Consider the following 13,111-nt stretch of genomic DNA (forward strand, 5'->3'; position numbering starts at 1 on the left):
ATCGAGACACTCTCGATATATGTCGATATGAGCTTTTCCATCTACATCAATGGATATAAATCATTAGTTATCAATACTATCGATTCAATCTCGATATTATCAATGACTTACCATTTAATATGTGGAGAACTTGGCATGATTGTGAGATATCCAGGCCATTAAATATGTGGGCCCTTCCTTTATAAAATCCATATGCAAAGGTTAAACGGATCATCTAACAATGTACCTCATAATCTTATGCTAAATCTACGTGTTGAGTGCATCATTTTACTCGCAAGAAGGAATTAAATTATTTATGATCTGATGAATGGACCGGATCACTAAAAACTATCATATCTGTCCGATGCATGGCAAGGCCTTTCCACAATCTCACTTGTGCGAGGCTCATTAAGATTTTTGGTCTTCTCTACTCCTGTGGGCCATAAATGGGTCGTATAGTAGGAAATTTCCCGTGGAGATTCTCTATGGGAGTAGAGAAGACCAGAAATCAGCGGGGCAAACAGAAAATTCATCAGGGCAAACTAGAAATTGAGCAGGGGAAACTGGAAATTGAGTGAGGCAAACAGGAAATTGAGCAGGGCAAACATGAAATTCAACGGGGCAAACATGAAATTGAGCAGGGCAAATTGAAAATTGAGCGGGGCAAATATGAAATTGAATGAGGCAAACATGAAATTCAACGGGGCAAACATGAAATTAAGTGGGGCAAACTGAAAATTAAGCGGGGCAAACATGAAATTCAGAAGGGGAAACTAGAAATTGAGCGGGGCAAACATGAAATTCAGCGGGGGAAATTGGAACTTGAGCGGGGCAAACTAGAAATTGAGCAGGACAAACATGAAATTCAACGGGGCAAACATGAAATTGAGTGGGGCAAACTCGAAATTGATCGTCACAAACTAAAAATTGAGTGGGGCAAACTAAAAATTGAGTGGGGCAAACATGAAATTGAGCGGGGCAAACTCGAAATCTTCCACATACCTTTCTCTTCATCTTCCAAACACCCCAAATATTATGGGTTCTAAATGAATTGAGTCTTGCAACTCAAATCTTCCAGATCACCATTATCTAATTCGCTAAGTAATCACACGATCTTCAACTATGTAAATATCTAGGTTTCTTGTATCGCGTTATTATCAAAACATTTCTTCTTCGTATCTCCGAACTTGTATTGAATATCGATAATTTCAACACTCGAGTCCGATATCTTGAACTTAGCTAAATAGTTAAGGGTTGCTTATAGTTGAATGGGAGTCCATATGCAATGCGAATTCGAATTGTCTCCTTCGTTCCCAGTGGCAGGAAGAAAACTTGTAAAGTGAGTAGCGATTGTTCACACACGGTCCTGTGGATATATCTAGGAAATGTATACTAGCCAAATATTTAAAGGGCATTTTCATTTGAATGCTGACGTATTGCAAAATTGAAGATTTTCGACCTTGGCAATCATATACTGGAGTGTGTGGAAAAAGAAAAGTGGGACTTATAAATAAGGAGCAGGGCAATTGAAATCTACGGTTCCTAGAATAACCGTGATGCGTACGGATTATTTGTCCACTAGCAGTGTTTTACGTGTTAATTAGAGGACAATTGTCATTACATAGCATCCAAACGACTTGATAAAGAAGGGACCGCCAATTATAGAACCTTTCAAGAAATAGCTTGGGAGTCAGCATTGGAAGTAAAAAGAAATGGATAAAAGAAATCAAGAAAGGCCGATTACAATCTATGATAATTTCTCCTCATAGCTTCGCTTCTCTACAGATTAACCGTGATAGTCGTTTATCAATCATTTCTTTCCACGTGTCGCTTTTCATAGAATGCGTTAATTAGAGGTAAATGTTCAAGATCCAAACATTATGAAAGTGGACCCCACATTTCAGGATCCTCTAGATATTTTGGTACAGATTTGAATCCTGATAGGCCAAGTCAGATACAAAATGATAGAAAATTGGATCAAACCATTTGAAATAAGATCAAAGGCGATTTATATAAATTGAAGATAAAAGCCAAATCGATCAAGTTGTTCTTCGTCCCTCATCTCCATGCTTCTTCACATCTCTCTCAGATTCACACAGGTGAAGTATTTCTCTCTCTCTCTCTCTCTCTCTCTCTCAATATTAATGCCGATTTTGGAATTTGGGAGTTTGTTGTTTGTAGATTCCCAATTTGAATGTGGACCCTTATTTCAGGATTTAGAGATTTTAGAGCTTACAGATTTGAATGTGGACCCCAAATTGGGTTTTTCTGATTTTACAAATTGGGGATTTAGGGATTTTAGGATTTTGGGGATTTGAAGACTTTTGAAATTAGGGATTTTCTGATTTTACAAATTGGAGATTTGGGGATTTTAGGAATTTGGGATTTTAGGATTAAAGAAAATAAGTTTTTAATCTCCACACCAGTCCTGATTATGATAATGAAATGGAAATCTCAGAAATATGATTCTTCGTTTGTGAAATGATAGGTCATTTTGGGGTGGAGTTATTGAAGGGGTCGTTTGCACACTAATATGGTAAATGTCGGAAGGATCCATGCCACACATCAGGTGTGGGCCACGGTGCATATGCACTGGTGTGGAGATCAATAAGATCCATTCATCAGGTGGTCCGGTCCGCATGTAAATGTAGAATGTTGAGCTTCTTATACTTGCGTGGCCCATCTGATAATCAAATGGGCCTGATATTTTGTTGTGGGCATTTTTGTGATGGGACCCACCTTACAAATGGCTACTGAATCATCCTAGAATTTCTCATTAGTATTCTCAATACTACTGCTGGGGATGCAAATGGACTGGATTGTTCAGGCCCAGTTTGCTTTCGTCCTAATTCGGGTTTGAGCCTACAGGCCTGATAAATGATTGATCCTGGCCTGGCCTTGATTCAACAGGCCCTACAGGATGGCCGTACAGTATGGCCCAGTCAGATCTAACGCTAAAATGAAAACTGTACAATTTTTGAGATCTAACAAGAAAATAAGATAAAGAATTGTTGTAAAAAAAAGAAAAAAAAGATTAGAATTGTCACAAAATGCATGCTTTTCATAGACCTCAAAATCTTATTGGGGTTTGCTTATGTTTGCTCCAGGATCTCTAGTCCCATTTTATAGAGTTGACAGGCCCCATTTGCAGTGTATAATGTCTGGGTTTCAACTTCTGATTGTGAAATGACCCTCTTTGATTTGGCAATGGAAAAGAAGAAGCCATCTTGTTTAGATGTCTGAAGCATTCCACCAATTAGTTGCAGTTTTTATATCAGATAATATTGTACTGACACAAATCTGGATTCATTTCATCAGGAAGCTTTTAGTCAATATCTGCATATGCATGAATTGTTTAACTAGGTACATCAAGTCTAAATTTGGAGAGCATTGAACACTCTGCTTACTTGGATGTGTTTACACAAACACATAAGATTCCTAGGAATCTGAAGATGACTAAGTAACCTTCTGGCTTTTACTTTCGTAAGAACAATTGAATGTGTTTAGGGATTTTCTGCATGTCCACTGCATCCTTTTATAATAATCACTATTACATTAATGTTTTTCAGCTTATTGCATGTTTTGTGTTTGCAGGTAGTACAGGGACTATTTCGCGCATTTGTTGGAGTATCTAGTATCTTTTTTCATGCGGACAGAACCCTTGCAAGACCTGGATAGAAATTTTCAAAAGGTTCTCATTGTCTCTTGAAAGTGCTTGGATTATTTCCATACACTTTATCTTACTTGCTAATATGGTGAAAATTTATGTATTTGCATTGTCTAAAACTGATTATGGACATAATTGCCAAGATATGCAGCATGCAACATGCGTTTTTTCTTCATTGCCTAAAATTGTTCATTTGAAGAGTGTCTGCCAAGGCATGGCGCTGAATTCATTGCAGCGCCCCCATTTTATGATTATACCCATCCAAAATATGGTATTCTCAATCTTGCCACAAAGCTTCCTAAGGGTTGCTTGAAGCCTGACCTAGGACCCAAAACATACATTGCGTATGGATCCTGCAAGGAGCTTGGGAGAGGTGATTCAATGACGAAACTGCATTGTGATGTCTGATGTGGTATGTATATTGTCAATCCTGTAGACTTATAACTTCATTTACTATTGCACAACTCTCTCTCTCTCTCTCTCTCTCTCTCTCTCTCTCTGTGTTTTGTTTTGCTAAACTAATGTAGTTTGTGTATATCTTTAGTTTGCCTTTGTAGTCCACAATCACTTTTCATTTGGCACAATTTCACTTGTTCAATGGCTCTCAATATTCCTTAAACTTGTCTACCTCATTCCTTGTTACTCATCGCTATTGGATTATATGAAGACATCCGTAGTTTTCCACCTATTGTCATGCTAGTGACATTGCTTATTGTTTGGTAGTTATTCCAGGACTGGTACTGTTGGCTTTAGAGTAATGTGCGCTTGGATCAAACCATAGTTCAAGAATCTAGTTACTTCATAGTCAATAGCTGGCCTCGGTATTTTGAAAATATAGCAACATTTTCCGCGAATTTTCATGGCTCAAACTTGCCGCTGTGAGTATTAAGGGTTTGGATTGCCTGGACCGCGATAGGCGATAGTGTTTAAGGGCATTTTTTCTCATATCCAGTTACATTGGGGTTGATCTTAGCATGTGTTGCTAGATCTTTTACCATCATCTATTCATTGATTTCTTTTATTGTTGAATCATTGAAGGCTATTATCGAATCCATAGCTACGGATATTAACCGTAGCTTTTAATTAGGAAACTGTAGTACATGCTAAATCCGTCTATAGCTACGGATCTGGTCCAACTTTTAGCTACAAATCTTCAGACCTATAGCTACGGTATCTTGCTACGGGCTAAACCCATAGCTATTTGTACTTTTAGCTATAGTACCACTCGGCAAGGCATGGCCTTTGGGCATTGGTTTAGGATGTGAGGGTGGCAGGTCCTTCACTACGGTGTCATCTCATTTTCTGTTAATTTTTGGAAAAACTGGTTCCATCTCTTCTGCTATTCAGGGCTCTGCAAGGCAGGTATCTCATTTGAGTGGAGTCTTCTGAGAGTGGTCCTCTGCTTCATGGTTTGTTTGGGCTTTGGGTGCTTCAGTGCAAGGATTGGTGGAGCAGATGGTATGGCGGGCTGATTGGTGCATTCAATGAAGGTCATTTTTCCTGTAGTGCTATGTGATGAGATTGTACTTGAGCATGTGATATGGTAGTGTGTAATGTGATGAGGTTACACTTGAGAATGTGAAACAGTTGATAGACTATGTGATGAGATTACATTTGAGAATATGATATGACTGTGACAGTGTGATGAGGTTACACTTGAGAATGTGATACAGCTGATGGACCATACAATGAAGTTACACTCGAGGATATGATTGATTGTATGATAGCGCGAAGTAGTTGTGCTTGAGAATGTGATATAGTTGATGGACTACGTGATGAGGTTGCACTTGAGGATGTGATATGGTAGTGTGATAGTGCAATGATGTTACACTTAAGAATATGATACGGTTGATGAACTATGTGATTAGGTTGCACTTGAGGATATGATATGGTTGTGTGACAGTGTGAAGTGCACTTGAGAATGTGATACGGTTGATGTACTATGTGATGAGGTTGCACTTGAGGATATAATATGGTTATGTGATAATATGATGTCGTTACACTTGAGAATATGATACGGTTGATGAACTATGTGATTAGGTTACACTTTAGGATATGATATGGTTGTGTGGCCGTGTGAAGTGGTTCCAAATTAAATAATGTCATATGGTTGAAGGACTATATGATGATGTTAAACTTGAGGATATGATATGATTGTATGACAATGTGAAGTGGTTCCACTTGAGAATGTGATTCGGTTGATGGACTATGTGATGAGATTGTACTTGAGGATTTATGATATGGTTGTGTGAGAGTGGTGTGGCTCCAATTGAGAACGTGATACGGTTGATAAACTATATGAAGAGGTTACACTTGAGGATATGATATGGTTGGGTGATAGTGTAATGTGGTTACACTTGAGAATATGATATGATTGACGGATTATGTGATGAGGTTGTACTCAAGGATATGATATGGTTGTATGATAGTGTGAGTATATCCACTTAGAAATGTAATACGATTTATGAATTATATAATGAGGTTGCACTTAAGGATATGATATAGTTGTGTGATAGTGTGATGAAGTATATCCACTTAAGAATGTCATACGGTTGATGAACTATGTGATGATGTCCATGGCCGCCGACAATTTTATGTTAGTTGTTTGAAGAAATGCTTCAATCAAGAACCTTCATGGATAAAACCATGTTACTGGTCCTCTGCTTCAAGTAAGAACCTTTCTGATCTATTACTATGAGATTTATTGATTCAGGGTTGTAGATCTATTCCTATGGGATCTATTGATTCAAGGATGGACATCTATTCTTATGGGATAAATTCTAGATATAGGGTTTGTATGTAGATCTGTTGTTTATTTAACTTTTATAGTTCTCCAATTTGTTGATTGTGAAGGTACTGGTTTTATTTGTAGCTAAAACTAGAAATATGGCCGTAGCAATACGCTTAAAGCTACGGTTTCCACATAAAAGGCTACGGTTAATAGCCGTAGCTAATACCTAAATTTTTTTAAAAAAAGAAATTTGTAGTACATGCCGTGATAGAAATTATAATAATAATGTCTGACAAGAACCAATTTTACTAAGAGATCTCTAGTATCTACTTTCTTTCTCAAATAAGTGCCTACTACATGATAAAAGATCATTGAATGTCATTCTTAACTCTATTGAACTCAATTTTCAAGTTTTCATCTAATCACAATCACATGATAAGGCGTCACTTGGTCAAGATTTTGGACTGGCTCGACAGGATTGATAGGCTCAGCAGGATTCACAGCCTTTGATATAGCAGCCTTCACCAAAGCAGAATAATAACCGAGTTCCTATCAAAGTCGCACCTCACCTGTGCAGGCACTGTGCAACATAAGTTTTTGCTTGAATTTATCCTTGCAATTCACAATTGAATCAAATCTTCAGTAATTGAACCGCAAAACGAATCTGAATTCAAAGATACAATACACAGGCAGCTAGTCAGTCAAAACAAGAAGTACATAACCACAAAACTAGAATGTCATCCAAGCACTCAAATTCAAAAAAAAATAAAAAAATAAAAAATAAATAAAAAATCAAACTTGAGTCAGTTTTCTCTCTTTCTCTCTCTAACTTCCAAGAGTGGTAAAGCTTCAAGCTAATCATTGATGCTACTAAGAAAACAAAGGAGCCTACGCTCGCACCTGCACACAGAAGCCTAGAAACATCCCTACTAAGTTAACTTGTTCACCATTAACACCAGCCACTTTCCCCTCAAACAGAGTAATCTGATTCAGTCCAACATCTCTTCCCTTGCCAGCCTGTTAAAGTCAAATAAGCAAATATTCCAACACTGTAAACACATCACAGGATAATTAAAAATTATTGTCAGGGTCCCACCCACATCACAGGATCCAGGGTCAAAGCTAACTCATGTCTGACATTTTTAGCTTCACCAGCAAATTTTCAACTGGGCCCACAACTCAACTGGCGGTGACTGAGGTTGCCTTGCTATGGACAAACCATGCCCTAAAATCTTACTCGCTTCAATGTCCAACTGAGTTGGGTCAAAACAGCAAGAAGGGAGTAGATTTATTAAAATTTCATTGGTCCTATTTATTAAAATGGAATTATAGGAGATTCACAATATGTATAATATACTCGGTTTTCAATTTTGTACAAGTGACCTATGGTTCAGTAGTCCCATACCATGGAGCATCATAAGAGACCACAGTGACGCAGGAAATCTTAACAATCAGATTTCACCTATTCTTAAACATTTGTTCAAATTGGAATGATTAGATGAAACAAACATTTGTCTAGATTTGAATGTTCCCTCCACAAAACATCTAAAAATTCAGACCAGAGGATGATCAAAAAAGCAATGTATAACCATATCCTATTACAAAGCAGATTATATAGTCATACAGCAGCACCCACGTCAAAATTTATATACCATATCCTCCGTTCATTCGAGTTGCTTGAGTAGACCTGCTAGCAGCATATAACAACAAATGGGAATGTAGTCAGTTTGGAAGTCTTGGCTATCCATCAAGTTGTGGCAGATGATGTGCTGCCACTGCTTGGCAGACCATGCATCTGGTTTTCCCCATCTGCCCAAGATACAGATTGTGTGGTTTGGCAATATGTTCCTTTTTTTAAAGGATGTTATATCCAAATAGGCCATAAATCTAGCCGAAGGTAAGTGGACTAAAACATGCACCATGCTGCAAGTCAGACCCAGTCTGTCCATCTTGAGGATCCCACCATGCTCTGTCACAAGACTCAGGCCTACCAACTCTAAAGGTAGGCAACCAATTTTTATTGGTCGTCAACTAGTTTTGTAACTGTGGCCCACCTATTTTGTTAATCAGTTTGAATTTTTTTTGGAAGAGCATCCAATCTACACTTTGATACACCTGAAAATCTTGCATGGTTTGGATCAATAGAGTCATTTGCACATGCAAATCATCATGCTTTGCCAGATAAATAACTCAAAAAAGGAAAAAGAGGAGATTGCCAATCTTACAGCATCTAATTCATCCATGGAGAGGACCAAGGACTGCACTCACATGATCAAGTGACTAAAAAATACAGTACAAACGTTCCATAATTTCAAGAAAAGTAGGATGATCATACAGTACAATATCAATTCAAATTCTTCATATATGAAAGATGAACATGGCATTTTGAAGAAATTCCAAAAAGATTCATGATTGAAAAAAACACTATACCTCTATACCCACCAACCATACGCTCAAAACTATGATATGCTAGATTTCAAAAAGGCAAAAGACATCACATAATTTCTCAATGAAACATACACTTGAAATGGTATCTCACCTGGAATTATTGTTTCAACCCGGTAGTTCATAGCTAACAACAACCGGTTAGACATATCCAATGAGGAACATTGTGGGGATGTTCCAGCCACAATGTGGCCAAAGTGTGAACTATTGAGACCACCAAAAGTCATGATTTTCAAGATACAGTACATACGAACCAATGCATGTAAAAATAAAAGCAAGTGGGACAAATGGGAAGGCTCCAAGGCCTTCCAACTTTACATGTGCAACAAAAATTTAACTACTACTTCCAAAGGCCTAGCTAAAATGGGCAGGAATATGAACAGAAATTCTGCTTCATGCTCGGTAGCCAAGCTGGTTACGACACCCCATATTAGAGCACAAGTCATGGCCTCAAGTCCATTTGTTGTAGACATTTCAATCTGGCCTCAAATGATATGTAATCCTATCATCTAAAAAAGACAAAAGAGAGGGCTTAAGTCCATTTGATATGTAAAACTTTGAACGATGTTCTGAGTGGCTGTGACAAGTAAAACAAAGGGGCTCAAGTATAACTATAAGCCAAAGAGAAGATAGGCAGCAAACACACCATCTCAGCGTAGGAAGCAAAGGTACATGGAATTATATGAGATCTTTCACTCTCTTTTTTTTAAAATTCACAATAGTTAAAACATATTTAATTCATCAGAATACTAAATGTACGAGAAAGGAAAAGAAAAAGAAAACACATCTACCTTCAAAGGAATCCACAATCAATGTTACAACCCAAATTGCAACAATAACAATAATATAAGTATATATTAATAGACTGGAGATAAAGTGATATAAAGTGCTATATAGAAAGTAATATGTATCAAAACCTTAAAAAACTAATGAGTCCTTATGATTTCCTTATATATTTGGCAATCTCTGCCCTTGTTTTGACAAACTTCTATTTTTATCTACTAAATTTCATGAATTGTCAAAGAAAAATCCAAAAAGAGATGTTGGTAGGTACAAACCATTTTTTCCAGTGTTGAAAACCACATCATGGAGGCTGTTAGCAACAACAATCTTGACATGGTCATTGTTAACTTTAGGAATAGGCACAGATTTCACAAACATGTCTTTATGTTTCCATCCTACATTTAAGTCAGTCAAGTCAGAAAACACATGATCAATAACAGTGGATCTTAATTTGTGAATATCATTATAACTGTATGGACATGTTAGATCTAAAATTTCTTATACATAGTAGAATAGGCATGCAAGAAATCTGAACTTCAACAATAAACTTGCATGCGATGTGAAAAGAAAAATGCAAAGAAAGGAGGAGAAGCATCACCGTATACTCCTTCAACCAAGGTGCAATATGTTTTGGTTGTAGATTTGGCTTAAGAAATTTATGGCCATCATTGGTTTATATGATGATGAGTGCACTTGTTCCTCTCTAAGGCCAAAGTACTGTTAAAAGAAAGGCTAATTCCAAAAAAAAAAAAACCTAGAACATTAGATACACATCCAAAACATGAAAATGATAGGAAAAAAAAAAGTTTCTATTCCAGAATGTTGGAAGCTACCATTAGGGGCAAGGCTCCAGATGTGTATTGAGTAGTGTGTCATTCATCACCGATATGTGCCATTACCTAGCAGTTTCCAAATGGTAGTTTAAAACTTTTATTATGAGTGCATTCAATATGATGAGTCTATCGCTTACAAAGATCTAATGCGACAAAGCTTCCCAGCTCAGGTGCAAGTGTCCCCACAAGATAGGGATCTCGTAAGTTCCTACAAGCAAAACAAGTTGGGCTACAGATAAAATCAAACAATGTTAACACCAAAGTAATAGGAGAAATAGCCATCATAAATTTATCAATCATTCTTACAAAAAAAAAACCAGTACCTCCACAATCAACAAATAAGAGAACTATAGAAGTTGAATAAACAACAGATCTACATACAAACCCTGTATCTGGAATTTATCGCATAAGAATAGATCTGCATCCTTGAATCAATGGATCCCATAGGAATAGATCTACAGCCCTGAATCAATAGATCTCATAGTAGTAGATCAAAAAGGTTCTTACTTGAAGCAGAGGACCAGTAACATGGTTTTATCCATGAAGATTCTTGATTGAAGCATCTCTTCAAACAACTAACATAAAATTGTCGGCGGCCATGGACATCATCACATAGTTCATCAACCGTATCACATTCTTAAGTGGATATACCTCATCACACTATCACACAACTATATCATATCCTCAAGTGCAACCTCATCATATAATTCATAAACCGTATTACATTTTTAAGTGGATATACTCACACTATCACACAACCATATCATATCCTTAAGTATAACCTCATCACATAATCCATCAACCATATCATATTCTCAAGTGTAACCACATTACACTATCACCCAACCATATCATATCCTCAAGTGTAACCTCTTCATATAGTTCATCAATCATATCACGTTCTCCAGTGGAGCCACACCACTCTCACACAACCATATCATAAATCCTCAAGTACAATCTCATCACATAATCCATCAACCGAATCACATTCTCAAGTGGAACCACTTCATATTGTCATACAATCATATCATATCCTCAAGTTTAACATCATCATATAGTCCTTCAACCATATGACATTATTCAATTTGGAACCACTTCACACTACCACACAACCATATCATATCCTAAAGTGCAACCTAATCACATAGTTCATCAACCGTATCATATTCTCAAGTGTAACCACATCGTACTATCACACAACCATATTATATCCTCAAGTGCAACCTCATCACATAGTCCATCAACCATATCACATTCTCGAGTGGAACCACTTCACACTGTCACACAACCATATCACATCCTCAAGTGCAACCTGGTCACATAGTTCATCAACCGTATCATATTCTCAAGTGTAACCTCATCGCACTATCACACTACCATATCACATCCTCAAGTGCAACCTCATCACGTAGTCCATCAACCATATCACATTCTCAAGCACAACTACTTCGCACTATCATACAACCAATCATATCCTCAAGTGTAACTTCATCATATGGTCCATCAGCTATATCACATTCTCAAGTGTAACCTCATCACACTGTCACACTCATCATATTCTCAAATGTAATCTCATCACATAGTCTATCAATTGTTTCACATTCTCAAGTGTAACCTCATCATATTATACACTACCATATCACATGCTCAAGTACAATCTCATCACATAGCACTACAGGAAAAATGACCTTCACTAAATGCACCAATCAACTCGCCATATCATCTGCTCCACCAATCCTTGCATTGAATGCACTGAAGCACCCAAAGCCCAAACAGACCATGAAGCGGAGGACCACTCTCAAAAGACTCCACTTAAATGAGATACCCGCCTTGCAGAGCCCTGAATAGCAGAAGAGATGAACCGGTTTTCCCAAAAATTAACAGAAATTGAGATGACACCCTAACGAAGTACCCACCACCCTTACATCCTAAACCAATGCCCAAAGGCCATGCCTTGCCAAGTGGTACTATAGCTAAAATACTAATAGCTACGGTTTTAGCCCGTAGCAAGATATCGTAGCTATAGGTCTGAAAATTTGTAGCTAAAAGTTGGACTAGATCTGTAGCTATAAAAAGAATTAAGCTCTTGCTACGGTTTCCTAATTAAAAGCTACGGTTAATATTCATAGCTAATATCTATCTTTAAAAAAAAGAAATATAGATGGTGTCTCTTACCATTGCTAGTACATGCCCTAATATATCAACTCATCTAAAAATGATAGATTCGATAATAGCCTTCAATGATTCAACAATAAAAGAAACCAATGAATAGATGATGGTAAAAGATCTAGCAACACATGCTAAGATCAACCCCAATGCAACTGGATATGAGAAAAAATGCCCTTAAACACTATCGCCTATACCGGTCCAGGCAATCAAAACCCTCAATCCTCACGGCGGCAAGTTTGAGCCATGAAAATTTGCAAAAAATGTTGCTATATTTTCAAAATACTGAGGCCAGCTATTGACTATGAAGTAACTAGATTCTTAAACTATGGTTTGATCCAAGCGCACATTACTCTAAACCCAAATCAGGACGAAAGCAAACAAGGCCTGAACAATCCAGTCCATTTGCATCCCCAGCAGTAGTATTGAGAATACTATGAGAAATTCTAGGATGATTCAGTAGCCATTTGTAAGGTGGGTCCCATCACAAAAATGCCCACAACAAAA

At 37.4% G+C, this 13,111-nt stretch overlaps 1 long non-coding RNA gene across 1 annotated transcript; it reads left to right on the forward strand.

The window, feature by feature from the left end:
- The first annotated feature begins 2,026 nt into the window (after positions 1-2,026).
- On the forward strand, positions 2,027-4,055 carry LOC131237871 (uncharacterized). Its single transcript, XR_009167450.1, has 3 exons — positions 2,027-2,078; positions 2,468-3,670; positions 3,798-4,055. It is a non-coding gene; the product is annotated as an uncharacterized LOC131237871 (long non-coding RNA).
- Positions 4,056-13,111: the final 9,056 nt, after the last annotated feature.

The sequence above is a fragment of the Magnolia sinica genome, chromosome 2 (assembly GCF_029962835.1).
Source record: "Magnolia sinica isolate HGM2019 chromosome 2, MsV1, whole genome shotgun sequence".
In the NCBI taxonomy this organism is placed as follows: domain Eukaryota; kingdom Viridiplantae; phylum Streptophyta; class Magnoliopsida; order Magnoliales; family Magnoliaceae; genus Magnolia; species Magnolia sinica.